This window comes from Gigantopelta aegis, chromosome 8 (genome assembly GCF_016097555.1).
Source record: "Gigantopelta aegis isolate Gae_Host chromosome 8, Gae_host_genome, whole genome shotgun sequence".
NCBI lineage: Eukaryota > Metazoa > Mollusca > Gastropoda > Neomphalida > Peltospiridae > Gigantopelta > Gigantopelta aegis.
In genome coordinates, this window is record NC_054706.1 from 16,003,622 (window position 1) to 16,026,679 (window position 23,058).

At 35.8% G+C, this 23,058-nt stretch overlaps 1 protein-coding gene across 1 annotated transcript in view; it reads left to right on the forward strand.

Moving 5' to 3' along the window:
• Positions 1-1,025: 1,025 nt before the first annotated feature.
• The window catches only part of LOC121380168, a 30,749-nt gene continuing 8,716 nt past the window's right edge, over positions 1,026-23,058 (forward strand). Inside the window, exon 1 of the mRNA XM_041508966.1 lies at positions 1,026-1,385. The gene's annotated coding sequence lies outside the window, so the exon portion shown is untranslated. The remainder of the gene's footprint in view (positions 1,386-23,058) is intronic.

Genomic DNA, 23,058 nt, shown 5'->3' on the forward strand with positions numbered 1-23,058 from the left:
ATATTTTGTAGGAGGGAAGCCAGTGAACGCATAAGGGACCAAAACCTTACCGGTTCTGTACAGGACGTTCCTACACAGGGCGGTCTAGTATACTTAGATATGGTGGAAAACACATTAACAGTAAAGAAAATAAATATATATTTTGTATATAAAGAAAATATATGTATATTTCGGATTATACTCGATAAAATATATAACGTGCGTGTGTAAATATATAAAAAATATATGTAGTCAAGACAGCTCTGTACAGAACGTTCCTATACAGGGCGGTCTAGTATTCTCTACTTAGATATGGTAGTAAACAGTAAATAAAATTAAAGATATATTTTGTATATACAGAAAATATATGTATATTTCGGACAATACTCAATAGAATATAATATTATATATATTATATATATATATATATATATATATATGAATCTAGGAAAAAAAGTCACAGGAAAAAAAGTCACAGAAAAAAAAACACAGGAAAAAAGGTCACAATTTTTTATTAAGAGATTAAGAGATTTTTGTTAAATATTCTGTGATTTTAATGTTGGTGGTTTAGGCGGATGTTCCACCCAATACCATGAAGAAATTCTGCCACATTCTTGCGGTCCTCAAGGCGATCAACACACAAATTGTGACTATTTTTCTGTGACTTTTTTTCCAGCCACCATATATATATATATATATATATATATATATATATATATATATATATATGAACTTTTAATGTTATTATTAATTACTCAGTATGTTTCAAATTTAATTATAAGTATTGTCTGTTATTACGTTTACGTTCATCTAGGTATGAACAAAAAAATCATACGCAAACTTATGTGAGAACGGCTTCGCCGATTCACAGTTTACGGATGATTTATTTTGTTCAGCGGACCGTTTTCTACGGCCATTATACCATCTAATTCGAAATACGTACATGTTAGTTGCCAAAGTTTAAAGTCTCCTACGAAGCTACTCAAGTCGCCCATAACAACCTGTCTGTCACGCCCCCCAATTTGTAAATAGACTAGTTTCAGTCTATTTTGTCAAGGGACGTTACTCTTCGCGCGCATGCGCAATAGGAATGCGAAATACCTCGGCGCCGATACACCGGACACGGTTAACCGGGTTGTAAACGGGACTGTTCAACTTCCCCTTGTATTATGACCTTACACTTAGCGACTGTGCAGGAAAAACCCCCAAAACAGGATATAAGATTACTGAGGAGAAGATTGGGACGAACGGGTGGGTACACGCGTGCATTTGTAGAATGATCTTAGTATACATATTTGTCACTGGCATCGCTAGTAGTTGTTTCTCGTGTAACACGGGCCGTTTTGTCGAATACTACGAGGGAAATCTTACTTTCGCTTTCACATACAGCGCTTACTTTGACTGATGTAAGTACTTTGTAGCAGCAGTAGTGATGTTTTTAAAATATATATTTCTACATGTATTTAAATATGTGTGTGTGTTAGCCCGAACACTCTGACTGTTAACGTTTAGTAATAAAACTGATATAAGCAGTGTATCGACACACCCAGGAAGTACAGCAATAAAAAGTGTGGCACCGCACATCTATGGTCTCACTACACAGATGTCATCTGCCATTGAAACCCATGTTAAATTGCCCAACTTCAAATGAAGATTGCCAATAGAATGAGTTCTCGTTGGTACTAACAACATACACCATTGCGAACATACATTATATAAGCATTTATTTTCACTCCAAAATTGAGAACATTTCCGTCTCTGTTTTTTGCTATATGACCGCATCTGGCTGTAGTACCGGTCGGAACAGGTAGTTTATTAACCGATTCACTCCGGTGGTCTCTTGCGCTATACACCCATGCCCCAAAAGGTCAATGCACAATATTACAAAATGGCATGGGCAAAATACAGCTAGAAGGCTTACAATTAAACATACATATTGTTTTAATTCTTCACCATTTCCTAGAAGTGAATATGTGAACCATAACTTGTGTCACAATTAGGAACTATAGTGGACCATGATGAATGAACTCTCACCCAGAAGTTAGCTTCATTTACTCGATTCTTGGGGAGGTATCAGTTGAGGGAGGTCTGGCCCTCTGGCCCCCTCCAGTAGATAACATTGTTAATTTTATTGCATTTCTGTCCATCTCAGGTTTGTCAGATGCTACGTTAATTTTCAATCCAGACCCCGGCAACCTGATCTGGAAGTTGTTTAAACCATAGTTATCATATGTTCTCTCTGTGAGGTTGTCACGGTGATTCTATAATACCCGTAACTGAATAAAACACGATTATCCAAATATCTCTCCTAACTGTATATCTATTAGATCTCTCTGTAACGGGCAGTTCAAAACCGCTTTGGCTCGTCTAGGTATGATCAGAGATAAGATCTTATATAAAGTATATATTATTATTGCACGTTTAGTTCACTAGAAAACACAACAAAAACACAATACACTTTGGAATCTGTATTAACCTACGCTGACAAATGTACTGCCGCAGTAGTTACTTAATAAAAACAATAATAACAACCCAGAACTGATCACTTAATTAGTTAATCTCTAGGTGTCTAGTTTACACAATATGCTAATCACTTCACCGTGACACAACACCCACACGTGTGATAATTGAGAAACGCTTCTAGGGGAACTTAATTAATAAAGGAATTACAACACTATTCCTAACTGGTTAATTTTTAATTAACCCTTAACTACTCATTCAGTAACTTTGTAACACAGAATTAATACGGGTACCTATCACAATAAAGACAATAACCTACAGTTTACCTAGGTCTTCTAGGATGACTGGCTAAGCTTTATATTACCAAATACTCGTATAAATATAGAACAGTAAGACTACGATTTACTTCGTCAGATGACCGAAGACACTGTCTAAAGAATATTGGTATAATACAGTATTAAAATATTTAAAGTCACATCAATCACATCAAGGTTATACAACAGAGCAGAAATAAAATATTTACCAAAGTCCAAACGGACAACGTACCCGGGAAGCCTTCCTTTTTGGTTCTCTCAGATATCTCTAAACCCTAGCTATTTATTATAAAATCAGAATATCGCCTGGGGGTACAAGGCGGTCCTCCCCCTATCATCTGATATTCCACCTCTCCCAGTCGGTATATTTCTCTCTGATCGTCAGTCTGGCTGTCGCCAATCCGCGACCAATCCCCTGGCCATAAACAGCACTACCGGAGATATTACGTAACTACTAGCCACATGGCCTCCACACCTGCCCTGGGTGTGTATTAGAAAAGCTCGATGACCGTCGCGCAGAAGTATTACGTAACAAGTTGCCCACCTGGTTTAGTGCAATTTGGAACTGCACACGGCCTTCTAAAACAATTAATATCGCCACAGGCGAAAACAAATTAAGAGCATGTTCCGTCATAGAGGTATTTCGACACTGGTCTGTAAAATGCAAAAGGAAAATTGTTACCGGCATAATGGCTGCTCCAACAAAACAGCGACAAGGTATCATTTATATGCATTTCCCCATTGACAGGAAAGTACATATCACAATCTTTAATGTACCAGTGAATGCCATTAAGTACAATAAGACCAGGTGTAAAACATATCTAAATACAATTTAATGCATTCGTCATCAGCACTGATCTGGTGCGTAATTAAGTATAATGTTTGTCTAATGCGCTCGTAGAATGATATACATGTACACACACACACACATTTTATTTAAACACACTATAGCAGTAACCACTGTTATAATGACCAGAGATATCTCATCATTGGAACATCTGAAATGCTACAATTATTCCAGTTAATGTAGTAATATCTAGATATTTTAGCCCATAAAATATGAATGTGCATACATTTCAACTACTACAATGAACAATATTTATTATTAGTATGCATATTTATTTTATGCCATTTATATAAAGGGGGTCGCTTCTTCTAACCAATTAGTTATAATATGAACTACCATGAACGGACTCCGATTTAAAGAAAAATACTTGACCTGTATCTATTACTTCATGTTCAACTATATGTCAAATATTATATAATGTCTATAAAATATACAATGACTAGAAAAGTTACAATCCCGTGATGATGCCTTTGAAATAATATAAACTAATTTCCCTCTATGCTAAGTAAATTAAAATATTTTATTGCGTATGGGCATAAAAGATTTATCATCTTTGGGCCGGCATCCTTTTTACAATAAGCAATTCCCAGGCATTTTCATTTTAAATTGCAACTTAAATTTTTTTTTTATATAATATTCAAATTGTCTACAAAATATAGACATAGCTAGATCATAATTTTTAACTAAGGTTGTTGCATATGGGAGCCATGTTTAAAAAAAGAAAGAAAGAAAGGAATTTTATATTTAATGACACACTCAACACAACTACAGGTATGTGGTGTCAGACATGTAATTAATGACCACAAATATATTTTAGAGAGGAAACTATGGGCAACTATTTTTTTATTAGCACCAAGGGATCTTTAATATATGCATCATCCCACAAACAGGATAGTAAGCCTACATATCATGATCTGTAACACCAGTTGTGAAGCACTGGCTGGAACGAGAAATAGTCCAATGATTACACTAACAGGGATCGATCCTAGACTGACCGTACAGTACACCAGGCCAGCACTTTACTACTGGGCTACGTCCTGCCCCCGGCAAATTAATTTAATTATATAATTTTTTTCCTCTAATACACATAGTAACTATTCAGACTAAAATAAGGGAAAACAGCTTTCCTGTTTAACTAGTTTCTCTGTCTCTGTTCAGTTAATATTTTCTTAACTGCGTGTTTCTTCTGTAGAACTAAATGAACTCTGCAATCACTTCTTATTAAACTATTTACATAACCGGCAATTATTCAGCAACTAGTTAAAGGAAACATGTCACGTAAACCATATTTGGCACCAACCATGTACAAGTAATTATAAATTTAATCACCTAAAAAAATTTTTTATAAAAAATTAATTACTTAAAATATCTCCATAAAAGAACCCCAGATACGAGCTCTTAGCGGAAATTGCCGATCTTTAATGAGCAGGGCAATCACGAGGTCCGTGACGTCAGAGACGCGTCGCTTGATCTGAAGCCTTACACTTAAAAGCATTAGTCCGTACCACTCATAAAGAATCTAAGACTTGCACAGCTTACCAAAACAATGAGTGTTCGTTCGCAAAACGTTTTGCCGTATCAATATGAGCTGTTAGTAAATGAAGAAAGACACACATTTACTTACAACAGTGATACTGAAGAAAAAACGGATAGCGAGTCGGAGGGTGGAGAAACTGATGGTGCCAGACCAGACCGGTCGACCAATTTACAGCCCGGAGCCCGAAAGTAGCCCGGAGACAAAACCAAAACTCGATGCTAATGCCGAGGTGTATACTGTTCATATTTAGCATAAAGATACACCTCGATATGATGTATTTAAATATGTAAAAAATATAAATGTAGGACAAAAAAATTTGGGTTTTTTTTTTTTTAGAAAATATCGCATTTTTTATGTTCGGGCTGTACATAATGAAATCTGTATGCACAGTGTAAACAAACGCTTTAATTTACGACAAGGGCGCTTCACTTTCATTAACCTGGCTTGTAAAACAACATAAATGACTTGAGAGTATAATCAACTTTTAAACTAAATATATTTCTATTTGCATCAATAGAACGAAATGGGGTTATAGTATTTTTCTCTCATCATAAAAAAAGTAGCATATTATTAGGCCTATTGGTAGGGTGCGTTAGAGTAAAAACGACCACTCACGATACCCAATTGATAATTTCTTTTCTTTGGTACTACGTAATTGGTCAGTTTTGTAATTTTAGATGGGAAAGTCTACTTAATCAAGGGTTTTACAGCATTATTTACAGTAATGAAGCAGGGCGGCTGATAATGTCCATTAACATTGTACTATAGTCGCGACAGGTTACGCCACAATACCCTGTGATCTTAAAAAAACTGGCACGTATTTTGTACGTATGTCTAGACCGTGGTAATCACTTATCTGGTCGATACCCTGCAATATACACCTGCCAATCAGGAATCACATGTGCAGGCCACGGAAAGAAAGGACCAATTAACTAAAAACAACACTCCGATTCTCAAGTCAGCCCGTGGATGAAAACATAATAGTTATTTCGACACCGACAGTAGTGGTTTATTTTGTATTGAACTTCGTGTTGCTTTGGGGCTTCGGGCGATGAGGAACGTTTTTGTGACGTATTCCGCCCGAAGATTAAAAACATTATTTAAAATTATTATTGTTTTCTACACGTTTTTTTAAAAACATATTTAAATACATCGTACTGAGATGTATCCTCATGCCAAATCCCATGTTTGTATATGCCATATTTAATTACTTATTGACGTTTCCTTCTTCGGACGGTGAATACAGATTTTGTTATGTAGGCCTACAGCCCTAACATGAAAAATCTTTTTTTTTCCAAAAAAAAAAAATGAATAAATAAAAAATTCTACATTTTTGTTTTAAACATATATAAATACATCATGCTGAGGTGTATCTTTGTGCCAAATATGTACAATGTACACCTCGGCATTCGCAACCGAGTACTGTTTTTGTCTCCGGGTAACGTTCGGGCTCCGGGCTGTAAATAGGCTGACACCAAAGTACTATGCGGTGTTGGTGTCCAATCTTTTCTTTTGCGATAAAATACACGCGTCTTTCTTCGGATACAATCCTTTGGAAAACCATAAAAAGACAATCCCGATCTTTAAACTGTTTATTTTTACACCCAAAGGCCGCGCAGTACGGCACTGTTGGACTGAAAAGATCGTAAGCCCCTTACTCCATATATAAACAGTTAACAACAATGGAAGAGTACAGCGGCTCTGACGTCACTTCCCTTTTTTTCCGGACGCTCACGAAGAAATATGCATAAATCGTACTTTGATACTGATTAGCGTAATTTCTTCATTTTAAGTTAACTAAACGTATTTTATTGTTATAAAGTTATTTGTATATTATTTTTATATCATTTTTCTTTTAAAATGAGCTATAATATGGTCTCGTGTCATGTTTCCTTTAACAACTAGTTTACCACATTCCAGATGTCTAAGAACTAAATACTTCCAGCCCCCACTTAGAGCTAGCATATGTCATTAGCCTGTCATGCGGTATGGCACCTAGGATTCAATCTTCTCAGACAGTTTACAGCCCACCCATCTTCATAAATCAAGGCTAATATTCGTTCCTCGTATTCAGCCTTGATACATGTCGTCAAGAAATCGTGCCACAAAATGCTTAAATTTCATTGGATGCGATGAGATCTGATTGCAACGAATCGCAACGCTCCTTATAGATTCCCTTGTTATGTAAACTCCATGTTGGCGGGCGAACACTGATATTGCTTTCACGATTGTCACATGTTACCGATGCTGTGATTGGTCAGCGATGTCATCGTGTAAGGGACATAATCGGTGTTACAAATTTTCTTCCAATAGAGGGCGATAGTAGTGGATATCAGTAATCTTGACTACATGTATCAGGGCTGAATACGAGGAACGAATATTAGCCTTGATTTATGAAGATGCAGCCCACCACAATCCAGTGTTGTAAGCTAACGTGTTATGTCGGTCAGCTATGGGTGATACTACAAAATTCTAGAGAGACAGAATAAGGTAGTGCTAAAAACATGGTTTTTGCCTTTTGTGGATATGGACATAAATGATAATTGGTTTGGGTTCTGTTCTATAAAAGCATAAATAAATGATTGGTTTGAATGAGACATTGTGAAATGATAGTACAGCTTCCCATGATGATAAGGTGATTAACTAATTTTTGTATAATTTACCATATAAGACAGATTATTTGTAATACCAAATAATCCCATTTAATGGCAGTAAAATATATCCCTCCGTTAAAGTTAACTAGGGGTTGAGACCCAATTAAAAGCGCCCCTTTCAAACTAAGGGAGATAACTTTAAATGCATAGATTGATACCAGCTAAGGTCTCACTACACAGATCACTTCCGGGTGAGAGTTCATCATCACGGTCCACTATAGTTCCTAATTGTGACACATGTTATGGTTCACATATTCACTTCTAGGAAATGGTGAAGAATTAAAACAATATGTATGTTTAATGGTAAGCCTTCTGGCTGTATTTTGCCCATGTTATTTTGTAATATTGTGCATCGACCTTTTGGGACATGGGTATATAGCGCACGTGACAGCCGGAGTGAATCGATTAATGAACCACCTGTTCGGACCGGTACTACATCCAGATGCGGTTATATAGCAAAAAACTGAGACGGAAATGTTCTCAATTTTGCAGTGAAAATAAATGCTTATATAATGTATGTTCGCAATGGTGTATGTTGTTGGTGCCAACGAGAACCCGTTCTATGGGCAATCTTCACTTGAAGTTGGGCAGTTTAACATGGGTTTCAATGGCAGATGACATCTGTGCAGTGAGACCATAATGTAAAACATGAAATTACTGTTTATCCCAAAATATATAACTTTAGCAAGCCAAAATGAAAATGTACAAGTGTAGCATCCTTATAAAAGGTAATTACATCGATGTTGATTTCAGCCAAGTGTATGGGGGCCCTGTTTGGGTAAATATTGCAAACATATCAATTTTATTTATTTTTATTATTTTTATTTTTATTTTATTTTTTTTTTTTTAGGGGTGTGTTTGTCAAAATGTATATTCTAGTGTTCTTACATGTAATAAATAAATTAATCTGAGTGTCTAACACTGAGTTTCTCATTGTAAAAGGTCAAAATTCAAGGTCACAAGGTCAATATCCAAATTCACCCTAATTTCTGTGATTTTGTGCATAATGATTTTTTTCAAATGTACAGTCATAATGACAAACAGTTTTGATGGTATTGTGAATATATAACATAGTTTTCTACTATGAAAGTAGAATTTGTGTCTGCCATTACCAATATGTGGATCTTCATGCTGAAATATACAGAAAAAAACAGGATTTCAACACTTCATTATGAAACAATTGTTGCCCATAGCAACAATTGATGGAAACTAATATTTTTAATGAACTAACTAGATAATTATCTTCTTTGTATGTTCCCCATATCAGAACTACCAACAAGGTCATACATTACCATATAGTGGCTGCTTGTTTGATGGCCATCTATTGTGTGGATGACCAAGGAGTAACAATGTGATATGAAGTTTTATTGGATGGTATGGTACATCTATCTTTTGGTGTATTGGTTAGAGTTCATAAGTTACACGGCTCTAGTATAGCTTTTCATGGTGTAAATGACCCAAATTATCAAACTGACTTCAAACCAAGTTTGACAGAATTGGTCACTAGACTTTAAGGTCTCACTACACAGATCACTTCCGGGTGAGAGTTCATCATCACGGTCCACTATAGTTCCTAATTGTGACACATGTTATGGTTCACATATTCACTTCTAGGAAATGGTGAAGAATTAAAACAATATGTATGTTTAATGGTAAGCCTTCTGGCTGTATTTTGCCCATGTTATTTTGTAATATTGTGCATCGACCTTTTGGGACATGGGTATATAGCGCACGTGACAGCCGGAGTGAATCGATTAATGAACCACCTGTTCGGACCGGTACTACAGCCAGATGCGGTCATATAGCAAAAAACTGAGACGGAAATGTTCTCAATTTTGCAGTGAAAATAAATGCTTATATAATGTATGTTTGCAATGGTGTATGTTGTTGGTGCCAACGAGAACCCGTTCTATGGGCAATCTTCACTTGAAGTTGGGCAGTTTAACATGGGTTTCAATGGCAGATGACATCTGTGCAGTGAGACCTATATAAGCGCAACACATAGATATATCACCGTTTCCGCCCTTTAAAAAAGTCCTGTTTGAAGCAGCAGCCAATGAAAACTACCCAGAGCACATCCACGTCTACACAGATGGATCAAAAAACCCGGACAACGGCAGGGTTGGCTTCGCAGTAGTAGAAGAAAAGATATCCAAACACGCTAAACTTGTTAAATACGCCAGGCTGTCAGACAACTTATCAGTCTACACAGCAGAACTGACAGCCATCTACGAAGCACTAATCTTGATTAAAAGTAAACAATACCCTAAAAGCGTCATCTTCTCTGATAGTTCACCAAGGTAAACATCTACGGTCCGTTTTTTAACATTTTGACATTTATTGGACCCGATGTTTACAATGTTAATAGCAAAAACAAGCGTGCGATTTCCGCCCAGATTTCAGGCGGAATCGATACAACCATGGAATTAATTATTTCTTGGCGAAATATGAGATGTACTAACAAATATAAACACTTACTGTATAAAGAAAACCTCCCGACTTACGTTTTACGTATAAATAGACAGTTTGTCCAAATAGTAATCCTGCATTAATCCAATTGTCAGTTACGAACAAAATCTCGAATATTCCCGCCGGCCATTATGAGCATATTTAAAATGTGATTGAAAACTGTTGGCGGAATCGGATTATTTTTATTATTCGTCTCTGGTTCACGAGTTTCTTCCACGATAATAATAATAATAATAATAATAATAATAAATAAACTAATTAATGAATAATATTTTTTTTAAATCAGTTAATAAATAATAAATTAATTAATAATAACAACTAAATAATATAATAAATAATTAATAAATAATAATATAATAGTAAATTACTGAATAATGTTAGTAATTATAATAAATAACATAACAAATAAATTATTGATTTAATAATAATAAATTAATTATTGATTTAATAATAATAAATTAATTAATTTAATTATTAACTAAATGAAAACGTGTTTTTTTCATTTATAAATGTTTCCATTACACACACACACGCACACACACTTATACACACACAAGACAGAGGGGGGTTGGGGGAGACGGACATAGAGAGATGAAACGGGGTAGCAAGAGATCACACATTTGCTTGTTTCTTGTTGTTTTCTTGTTAATGTGCATTATTCGTAATTAATGTGCTTTATTCGTAATTTAGTGTGCTTACCCATGTTTAACACACACTGGTATGAGGCAGTTGTCTCAAGCAGCAATTGTCACCAAGTCACACTTATGAATTAATTACATTCAACAACACAGTTAATATTCAAATGGTTACGTAGGAATCAAAATACACATCAGTTTAGCCAATGTGCAGACAGGCACAAGGCAGTTATCACAAGCAGTCACAGTTATACATTAATTATTACAATAAATGTTCATCTGGTTACTAGGCAATCCTCAACAACACAGTTCATGTTAAATTAGTCAAGTAGGAATAAATTATCACGAACAGCAGTTGTCATCAACAGTATGAATGAAACACATCAGTGCAATACAAACTGTTGTTGAGGATAACCTCGCAACCATATGACAATGTTTTGTAATTAATGCATAAGTGTGACTTGATGACAATTGCTGCTTGTGATAACTGCCTTGTACCTGTCTGCACATTGCCTAAACCGATGTGTACTTTGATTCCTACTTAACCGTTTGAACATTAACTGTGTTGTTGACAATTGCCTCACAACCATATGAACATGTTTTGTAATTACAATGCTGTGCAGATTTGTTATGTAACTACATATGACTTATAGTACAATTTTTGAAAGTAGTTAAATTAATGTTTCAAGGAATAAATTAGATGGAGCTGACAATCATTATAACATTTTAGATTTACATGTATAAAATATTTTCAACAGCCAGTTTAACTTTCAAATTGTTTTTCCCCATTTCTTTGTGTGTCTATTCACCTTTCCCCAGAACTTGCTATAAAAGATTAATATAAATATTATGAAAGATTAATGAAACTATTATAATCAATGATTTTTTAGGTTGTGGGGTTGGGCATGTTAATTACAAGAAATTTATATATATATATATATTTTTTTAAATTAAATAAAAGCCCTAAAATAACTAATAACCAGTAATTATAGCTAAAAAAAAAAAAAAAATTAAAACAAAAAGAAGAGTAAAAATTAATAATAAATAAATAAATAAATAAATAAAACCCTTAAAATAACTAATGACCTACAATGATAATTAAACTAAGATTTTTTTTAAAGAAAAAAAAGAAGAGAAAAACCTTTGAAACACATGTAAGCAATGGCCTGTAATAATAATATTAAAAAAAAATACTAATAATTTTTAAAAAAGTAAATAAATGAAGGCCTTAAAATAAGTAATGACCTGTACTGACAATCATTATTTTTCTAATAATAATAAAAAAGAATAATACACCCCAAAACTTGAATGTGATATTATTATTAATAATGCATATAATGCAACCCACACAAAGCACATATATAGAAACATAAATAACAAAATAAATAATCAATTCCATTCAGTTCAACAATATTTCTTTTTATTACTTGATACGAATAATTCTCGTTCCGCAATATTTTCATTCCGCATTTTCGATGTGCCAGGATAAAAATAGCTTTCAAATGTTTAAATGTGTCATCTTCAAACATCTAATCCTGGAAAGGTTACCAAAGGTATTGTACTTAATATTTTTGTCTGAAATTTATTAAAATATGTTGTTGTACGTGTTGAGGCTCTTAAATAAAGCACATCTAGCTGATTTTATTAAATCGTGATTGCAAATGGAAAATTCGATCCAATGGATAAACGTTACGGCACAGCAATAAACATCACAATAATAAATATAGTGCCGGAGACGTTTATCTTGATGAACTACTTCTCTGATAGCCTTAGCTCAATCCAATCTCTACAAACTAACAAATCTACTAGGCCTGACATCTTAGCAGCCATCCACAAAGTGCTTAACGAGCTAAACCAACTTAAATTAGCAGTAGTTTTCGAATGGGTCCCAGCCCACGTAGGAATAATTGGTAACTGAATATAATATTTATACAATCTGTAATGTAACAAATCATTTACATAGTAATATTGGAAAATATAGCTTGACAAGTATGGTAATAATGGAAGATAACACTAACAAACTCCTAGGTAGATGAACAAATGTGTCAAGATTGCTCTTGTAATTGGTATACACTTCAAATACCCTTTACTGTAGAAAACTCGCTGAATATATGGACAAGATTTAATGAATAGATCTAAAGCCATCATTACCAATCACATACCATTAAAGAGATTTAATTAATGTTTTTAATAGCAACTGTCATTTTTGCTGAAAATTGCAGTTTCATTTTTAGGGGTACCCCACATTAGTTTCAACCTCAGGGCCCGGTTGTTCGAAACCTGGGTTAGCGTTAACCCTGGGTTAAGTGCCTAACCCAGAGTTAAATTTAATCACCGATTGAAAAATGCGTTGTTTGAACGTTGGTTAGCGCTAACCATGAGTTAAATATACCCTAACCCTGGGTTAAAGTTAAAGCAGCTGTGACCTGCGGTTAAATGTCTAACCAGTGATTAAGAGTGGCGAATTTGATTCCATTTGTATGTTTAGATGCGTTTTAAATGTAAAACTGTCATGAAATAGAGTATCGGCATAAATTACAGTGACGTCAAATTCCCGCGAAAAAATAATGAATGGCGTAGAATAGCAGGTTCATTGATTTTAATTTTGGATTGGGAGGGTGGAGGGTGGTCAATATCGGGAAACACATCGATCTGTATTAACCGTCTCTTATCATTAAATTGTCCATTAAATAACAGTATGAAGAATTAAAACACATGATCCAAGTCATTGTCAAAGGTACCCGACGTTTCGTACCCAAGCCAGTTCGCCCCAAGTCAGTTCGCTCCCAGTTTTCCCAGGCGGGATCTAGCTTAGTCGGTTGAGCGCTAGCCTGAGGTAGTTGCGTCATAGGATCGAATCACCTCAGTAGACCCATTCTCCGATTTTTTTTAATACATGTTTTGCTGTCTCAACTATTTCTGAGTTCGCCCCCACCCCCTCCCCCGTTAATATGTCCAATATTAAATAAAGATGATTTTGTTGAAAGTTGTTTGTTCGTTTCACCAAGAGGATCAAGAAATTAGGTTGCTGCTTTGATGACAACACTATTATGCATGCCTCACGCGAGGTCCAAATAGAGCGAAGTCACTTCTCTCACAAATTTTGAGAGGGCGATTTTTTTTTAACAAGAGGGAGCCTTGATTTATTTTTCATTTAAACATAACAACAAAATACAGTAGAATCTCGTTTGCTCGACCTCAGAAGGGTCGATCACACCGCAACGCTCGAACCAAAAACGAAGTGCCGAGTTTTTTGTCCGGTAAACCCGTATATTAACTGATGATGAGTCGAATACGTCCAGAGTCGACTATAAGGCTTCGCTCGAACTAAATTATCGGTCCCTTCTGTGTTGTGTTATTAGCTATATTTCCCTCAAACTGGTGATACATCAAATATCAAATGGAAAACCACCGAAAAGGACAAACAATTGCCGCGCGTGCGCAGTTGGTTATTACAACCTTTGGATTATAATAATTTAGGCGGAACGAGTTTTAGATGGATCGGAGAATCGCGACACTACCCTAGCAATCCTTTCTTTGCCATACCTGTCATGTTGTGTGTTCAGCCAGCGGCTGTCGGTAAAAATCTTTCAAGTACAGCTAGTGTCACGGTGCCTTTTCGATGAACCGTGATACCAATCAAACAATTGGCCTCGGCGGGAACGTTACTCTGAACACGTCTACCAGACCAGTTTTCAATGAAACCAGGGGCGAGGTATTCAGCTATCATCACTTCGGCAAGGGCTTATTGCATCACACAATCGGAGTAATTTCTAATAAATCCTTTCACTCTGATATTTTTTTATATAACACATTGATGAAATGTTTAAGTTTGCAGTTACCAAAATAATATGGTAACAGGTCGTTTCGCCCTTATTACTAGTTCACCCGAGTCGTTTTGAATAGGGTTGATTCGTACCTCTAACCGAGTCGTTTCGCCCCATGTTTCGATTCGCACTAATTTTTATTTTGTTAATAAAGTACATTTATTTATTGATTTGTCCTATATCCATTGATTTTTGGATGTCACACATTGCGTGTTTATATTTACAGATAAAAATAATATAATTTTGTTTATTTCCAGTATCATTTACTTAAGCTATATACATGAAATACGTACAGGCCTTAGATAATATACAGACAATGTATTCACATTAATAATTAAAAGGACATTCCTGAGTTTGCTGCATTGTAAGATGTTTCCGACTAATAAAATATTTCTATGATTAAACTTACTTATTAAATACATGTATATGTTCTTGTTTAGAATATCAGTGTCTGTATATTCAATGTGTTTCTGGTCGTCTTAATATTTGTAAGAAGCCCAAACTGGATTTTGTCTTCAAATAAATTCGTACGTACGAAAATATAATATTTTAGGAAATAAAATAAATTTAACCTAGTATAAATATTAAAACGATCAAAAACACGTTTAATATACAGCTACTGATATTTTATGCAGAAAAAATATCTTTGATATGTAATTACAATCTTTAAAAAGGCTCTGTTAATCGATAACATATTACAAGTTGCAGCAAACTCAGGAATGTCCCTTTAATTTATGAACAGTCACACTGCATACTACCATGTGCTGTGGTTTCTCATTAAATATACTACATACCCAGCTGAGGTTAAACAACTCGGTACGAATGAGATTTAGGGCGAACCAACTCTGGGTGAATAGGACTAAGGGTGAAACAACGCAGAGTTCGAAATGGTTTTAGGGCGAAACGACCCGGATTCGAATAATACTATTTTTAATAGTATGTATCTAATGCTTTCGAGACGTTTCGGCCCCGCTACACATTCGACCCCAGACGTTTCGGCCCCGGTTATTGTTGTTTTATAAATCAAATTATTCAGTCACTTGTTTTTTGTTATTAAATTTTATCGTAATTAGTATTGTAATTTCTTTCTTTCGTTCTCTTTCTTTTTTTCTTTCTTTCTCTCTTTTTGTGATTATTATTATTATTTTCAATTGAACATAATATCCGAGTGTTAAACCAACCAAAACTGTATTTAGCTTTGATAATCCAAAAATAAAAATGAACTGATTTTCTTGTTTGCGTAAATACAATTTAATAAATTGCAATAAATTGTTTTGCGTTTGTTCTATTTAATTATATTTCCATGTAGACCCTTCCCATAATAGGGGCGCTTTACATGTGGCTAGAATTGGAACCACTGATGTTTGACGTCAGTAGGGGTTACATATGTACAGAAATTAAGTACGATCACAAAGAATGTTTTCCATGCGGAGCACTCACTCAGGGTTTGGAGTCGGTATCTGGATTAAAAATCCCATTCCTCGACTGGGATCCGAACCAAGTACCCACCAGCCTGGAGACCGATGGCTTAACCACTGCGCCACTGATGCCGGTAGGTAAATTGAAAGTAGCATCATTAAGACATGTTCTAGTTCAGTTCAGTTCAACTTTATTTTCGTGCTTATATCCCATTAAAGTTCAACCAAGCTATCCTGGACACACATCTCAGTGTTCTAGCATTTAAAAGAAACAGCAAAAACACATGGATGCACAATTCCTGAACCTAGTCTGAGTTGTTTGTGATGGCATCGTGGGTTAGGTAAGTTCTGTCTTGTATCACTCTCTACCGCTTGAATCGTTTGTGAAACAATGTTAAAACGTAATATACAAACATGAACGTCTAAACATACTAAACGTAAGTTTCGCTTCCTTGTTTTATCACCTTATCATTTATCAGTGATATTCTACATGAACGCGATGACGTACATGTTTATGTGTATGTGTGTGCGTGTCACGGTGTATAATATGCATGTAGGCCTGTTGTATGTATGCGCGCGCAATGAATGTTATTCGACAAATTAATGTTACAAATTTGTATTTTATTTATATTATTACCGGTGTTACTATACCAATTACAGCATGTATCTGTATACACGAACACGTCCTGACACCTATCTAATTCAACTTTCTAACTTATGTTACGGAAATATCCGATGTTGACCGAATGGTTCGGTCGAACTACCCGATGGGTCGAACACTTTCTCGAGCACCGACGGGGTTCGAGCCAACGAGATTCAACTGTAACCCAATATTATTTTATAATTTCGACATCTTGATATGTTGAATTTATTCATCATGAGAAAGGGCGCTGGGCTTCTAGACAATTACACGAATGAGTAACTATTTGACTGACGTAAAAATCAAAGCTTATAATCGGCCATTTAGCTATGGGTCACGAAAAGATACTCATCGTGATCAAGTAACAGTTTTAGAATTAACAGTGCAAAATTTATTTGTATTTCTATGCCTTTTCCTTACTAGTGAGATTAACGAATGGGGTCATTTGCGGTTATTAGTAATTAAGTATCAAGAAGATAAACGCCATCAGGAAATGCAAGTAATGATTAATTTACAGTTAACTAGTAATTATCAGCACGGCAGTTTTGTCGGTGTATATCGAAGGGCTTTTGACTTAGTAGCACCTGTCGTGTCACGGCCGTAATGGGCAATCTCTCATTCCAGCTTATTAAAATCTGCATTACATATATACGTGTACTAATATATAAATATTATACATTTTATTTAAAGTAAGGACCAAAATATAATTTGATTTGTTTTTCTACGTGACATTAAACTTATTTTACCTAGTTGTATAATACACGTAGTGTGTTTCATGTTTGTTTATTCTTATTGTCGTTCAAGAACAGATACACCAAACCCCAAGTGGAGGCGAACAGAACTTTGTTTTGTTGGGCTAACTGGTAATGTGTTTGGGTCGAACTGGTATGGGGCGAACTAACTTGGGGGTGAAATATCAGACATTCCTAGCTCAAGGTCAGCCTTTTTTACACACAATATCAAACATTTCACTTAAGGTCCATTTTCACCAAACGATATAATTTCCTAAATTATTGCAGCTTTTTAATTACAGCCATATGTTTTCATAACTATTAAACACACAATCAAAAAGCAATTTTACACTGAAATATTTTGAGCCTTTTAAAAATTGAAATATCTAGATTAGTTTATTATTATTATTGTAGGAACATGTAAAGTGATGTCATTCGAATACTGACGTCATTGAAATTAAAACACGTGTGAACGATGGGACATAGCTTTCTAGGTAATCTTCACCCCCTGTCAAAACAATTATCTGTTCCACATTGATCAGACAAGGACACTTAGTATATTTATATTTTTTCATAATGTATAGAAAAGCTTAAATGATGAAAGCTAAAAACTATACAAGCTGTTAAATATGACATATAAAATATTACAGTAATATGTGATTTATTTATTGTGTGCGAAACCAAAACGATGATGCCGCAATGTCCTGTCATCAACTCTAGTAATATAATGTGGCATGTTTTTGCAACTGCCTTCTCCCGCTAGTTTTTGTCTTATTGTTTTCACTAATTGTCTCAATATTTTACGCATCATAATCTACAGTTATCTAACATTATCAGCAAATCGTATTGCTCACCGTTCCTGTTTATTGCTGTTCATTTTTGAAAATTACAGAAGCACTAGCAGTACGGACAGGCAAATTTAATGTTGACAACAGGAAGTACATTTACTTTACACTGATTGGTTAACTGCACTTAACCCTAAGTTATTGAAGACTAACCCTGGGTTAGTGAAAACTAATCCTGAGTTTACTAACCCAGAGTTAAAAGTGTGTTTCAGCAACGGTTTTTTAACCAGTGATTAGCCAACCCTGGGTTAAGGAATTTAACTCATAGTTAGTGTTAATCAGTGATTAAGTTAACCCAGGTTTCGAACAACCGGGCCCTGGTATATACTGCATAACAAGTGTATAACAAATAAAAGTGTAGTTATTTATTGTCAGTGGATAATAGTATTTGCACAAACAATCAATGCAACACACCCACAGCTGCTTTTACTCCGTAAAATTTTGATGGTGCACCTCAAACTTTGACACAGAACTCTCTTCTTTGGTACTATGCAACCTATGCCCAAAAAATCCAATTGGGTGTTTTCATATATGACTAGCAGGATCTTCTGTTCGAACTTTGACACGGAACTCTTCTTATAACCTTCCAAATGTCCGTCTATAGCTCTCTTACAGTCCGAGTACTCAGGCTAGACTGAAGATGCAACGGTCATGCGCTCCTCTGCATGGCGGCTGCAACAAATACCCTAACAGGCTCAGCATTTTATCTCTCGGAGACCATCCAAGGTATGCCCCATATGCAAAGCAACAGACCGTTCCTATGATCATTTCCTGAGCCGTTGCAAACACCTTCCTGAAACTGATTGCAAATTCCTTCTAAAATCTCAACAAATAATCAATATAGCTGGCAACAATGACTCTGCAGACACTGATGACGATGAACAAAACGAATCGCTATCTGAATCTCACCAGTCTACTAGCGCTTTTACACTGAGAGTGCAGATCAGACAGTTTTACAAACATAACAATTTCGCGGTATGCCAGGTTCAGAAACTGCACTAGAGGAACTTTATGTGCAGAGTTCCGAGAGATTTATTGATGGAAGGGGTCATCACTAACCTCACTGAAGACTTGTATTGTGGCGGAAATACCCCTGAAGAATTAATCAACACTTAGCGTCGGTTGTTCGACACAACAACTTACGACTGTCAGCACACAAAACAATAATCACTCCACAATCAACCACAATTCTAGGATGGAATTGGCAACAAGGCTATATCCAGGCTAGTCTTCACTGCATCGCTACTTTAGCATCGTGTTTGACTTCCAAAACTAAGACCACGTCGAGTCACATGGTTACCTTGTGGAATTGAAGCACTGTCGATTACCGCTGCCACAAAGCACTTCAGTCCTTACATCATCCAGTCCAGTCTGAAACCTATCATCCTCACTTATAACAAACCTTGCGTCCTTGCTTTTGAAAAGTTATGTCGTGGCAAATTTTCAACAAGTCTTCGGGTTTCAACCTTTCTGTCTACAGTCAGCAGATATCAAGCCTCCATCCATCATCTAGCTGATAATGCAAATATCCCATCGGACATTGCTAGCCGAAATGCCCCAGAGTGTCACAATATATCATGTCAAATATGTGCTTTCATCCAAAAGATTGAAAATTCTGTTGTTCGACACATTCTCATAGATGTCATACTGTCAGGCAAATCTCGGGTACCCTTCACCATGAGATTAACTTGGCACTCACTACAAGAAGAGTGCAAGGATTTATGGCGTACCCGTTCTCACCTGATTCAAGGTACTCGCTGCTTGAAGAAGCTCACTAACATCAAAGATGTTAAACGTTACCTCAATACGGTAACCATTGCCAAAGATGGTCTCCTCATCGTAAAGCTAACTGATCCACTATTCCCCACACGAGAATGTATTGTTGTTCCATGACAAGTTCTAGGTCTCCTCAATGTCTTACATATTCAGCTGAAACACCCATCAGCATTTCAACTGAAGGAGGTAGTTCAAAGATACTTCTTTGCGCTTGACATGAATCGTTCCATTGATTCTGTATCCAACAACTGCCATCAGTGTGCTGCTCTGCGCAAGACTCCATCTACCATTGTCGAACAAAGTTCAAGTAATCCACCTGAGACTTTTTTGCTGCGGATATCCTTAAACGAGAACGCCAAGTCATCATAGTTGTTAAGGAATGTGTTACATCCTTTAGTCGCCTGTCTGATTGATAATAATGTCATTTGTCAGGCACTGATTCATTTGTGCATAGAATTATGCCCTCTTGGCGGACCTCCCACCTGTTATCTGCACAGATCCTGCTCCAGGCTTTCTCGCACTGGCAAACGACAGTTTCCTACACAAACACAGAATCACTCTTGAAATTGGTAGAGTCAAGAAAATAGGTCAGCCTATTTGCAGCCCGGAGCTCGGACATAGCCCGAGAACAAAAACAAAGCCCGAATGTTAATGCTAAAGTGTACATTGTTCATATTTGGCACAAAGATACACCTCAACACGATGCATTTATATATGCTAAAAAACAAAATGTAGGAAAAATATTTTTTAGAAAAAATACTAATTAATATTAACTGATGACTGGATAGCATTTAAATAATTAATGTATTGCAATTATTATTAAAAACAACAAATACACGTACATACATTAAATATGTTTAAAAAAAAACATCATTAAATATATTAAACAAGGCGCATTCAACGTCAGTCTAGTCATTACTTGGTTACAGACATCTACGATTGGTACCTGTTTCGTTTACAAAATATGAATAGAAGATTTTATTGTTCGAAGTTAATCCTTTAAAGGCTTATTTGCAAAAGCAATACATGCCTGCAGATTTCGCAGACATCGGTAGCTCGGACACAGTCAGCTCACTAGGAGATCAAGGAATCTAAGTGGTATGTGTACTACCATTATGCTATGGTATCTGTGATTATGTAATGTCGTTGTAAAGAGGTGTTTTCAGACGTCGGATGCACGTTTGTTCCTAATTTGCTCTGTCGGTGTCGGAAGGTGTGAATTCCGTTGTAATGAACAGAATAACACTGATGTACGTTTGTTCCCGACAATTTGTGGTCAGATGGTGTAAATGTCGCAGTAACGAGGGTCGTTGTAACGAGGTCTGACTGTATATGTTAAAACAATAAATGTATGAAAAATATTGTTTAGAAAAAATCGTATTAACATTCGGTAGGCCTAGCTGTTTTTGGTCTTCGGGCGATGTTCGGGATATTGTTATGTCGGCATTAACATTCGGGCTTTGTTTTTGTCTCCGGGAACAGACAAGTTCTTTAACAAAAGTTTTGGTGCCATTCCCATCGACCATCTTAGATAACTGTCGTAATCCCCAGGTGTGAAGTAGTCACTGCAAATCGAATCCCATCTTGACGGTCCTTTTCGATACGCATGTGTTCAGTTTAAGAACTGCTTCCATGCAAACAATGTCGGTTTGTCTTTCGGAAAAATATGCAAACTTCTTTTACCTTTAACTGCAGCTTTTGTACATCCATACACCGAACAATCGTTCACCATGTTTCACATTTGAAAGATATCTTCAAAACAATATTCCAAACATACAATTCAGTTCAATAGAATAACATTTTCGCGTTTTAAAAATACACGTGTTCCACTTCCATGTAAAATGACCGAAAGGCTGCGAATCACGCGTTCATGTTATGCCGGTTAGCACGTCACGGGGTCACGTGACTTGACTCTTGGAATTCAGAGGCTTTTTGGCAAGCGATGGGAAAACGCGACATTTTATTGCGAATATATTAAAAACGGATAAAAAAAATTAAAAATTTATTTTATTGATACTTCAGATATATATTGTAAAATGTATACATAGATTCCAAACAATAGTGAATTACGTTTTTGATAAATGTAGACCTTTAATTATCCCAGACCCCCACGACAAAAAACTCTACCTTGTCGATTTTGATGACTTTCTGTTGATTTAACATTGATCATACCTTTATTCAAGATTCACAGACATTAAGTTCTAACATTAAAAAAAAAAAACTGACAGTAAGTTGACAATAAAAAACAAAGAGAAGAAAAAAAGTGGTTACACCAGATACTGTTAGTACTTGATGTTAACTCCCTTGATGTATTGGGTGAAAGTAATCGCCCTTGTTTTGCGCTCTTTCTTCTCCATTTGTATTTCTCTAGTATGGCTTTTCATGGTGTAAATGACCCAAATTATCAAACTGACTTCAAACCAAGTTTGACCAAATCTGATAAAAGACTTTAAGGTCTCACAACACAGCTGACTTCCGGGTGAGAGTTCATTCATCACGGTCCACTATAGTTTCCTAATTATGACATATGTTATGGTTCACATATTCACTTCTAGGAAACGGTGAAGAATTAAAACAATATGTAAGCCTTCTGGCTGTATTTTGCCCATGTTATTTTGTAATATTACGCATTGACCTTTTGGGACGCGAGTGTATAGCGCAAGAGACAACTGGAGAGAATCGGTTAATGAACCACTTGTTTGGACCGGTACTACAGCCAGATGCGGTCATATAGCAAAAAACTGAGATGGAAATTCAAAATTTTGGAGTTAAAATAAATGCTTATATAATGTATACATGTTCGCAATGGTGTATGTTGTTAGTACCAACGAGAACCCATTCTATTGGCAATCTTCATTTGAAGTTGGGCAATTTAACATGGGTTTCAATGGCAGATGACATCTGTGTAGTGAGAACTGAAGTTGTG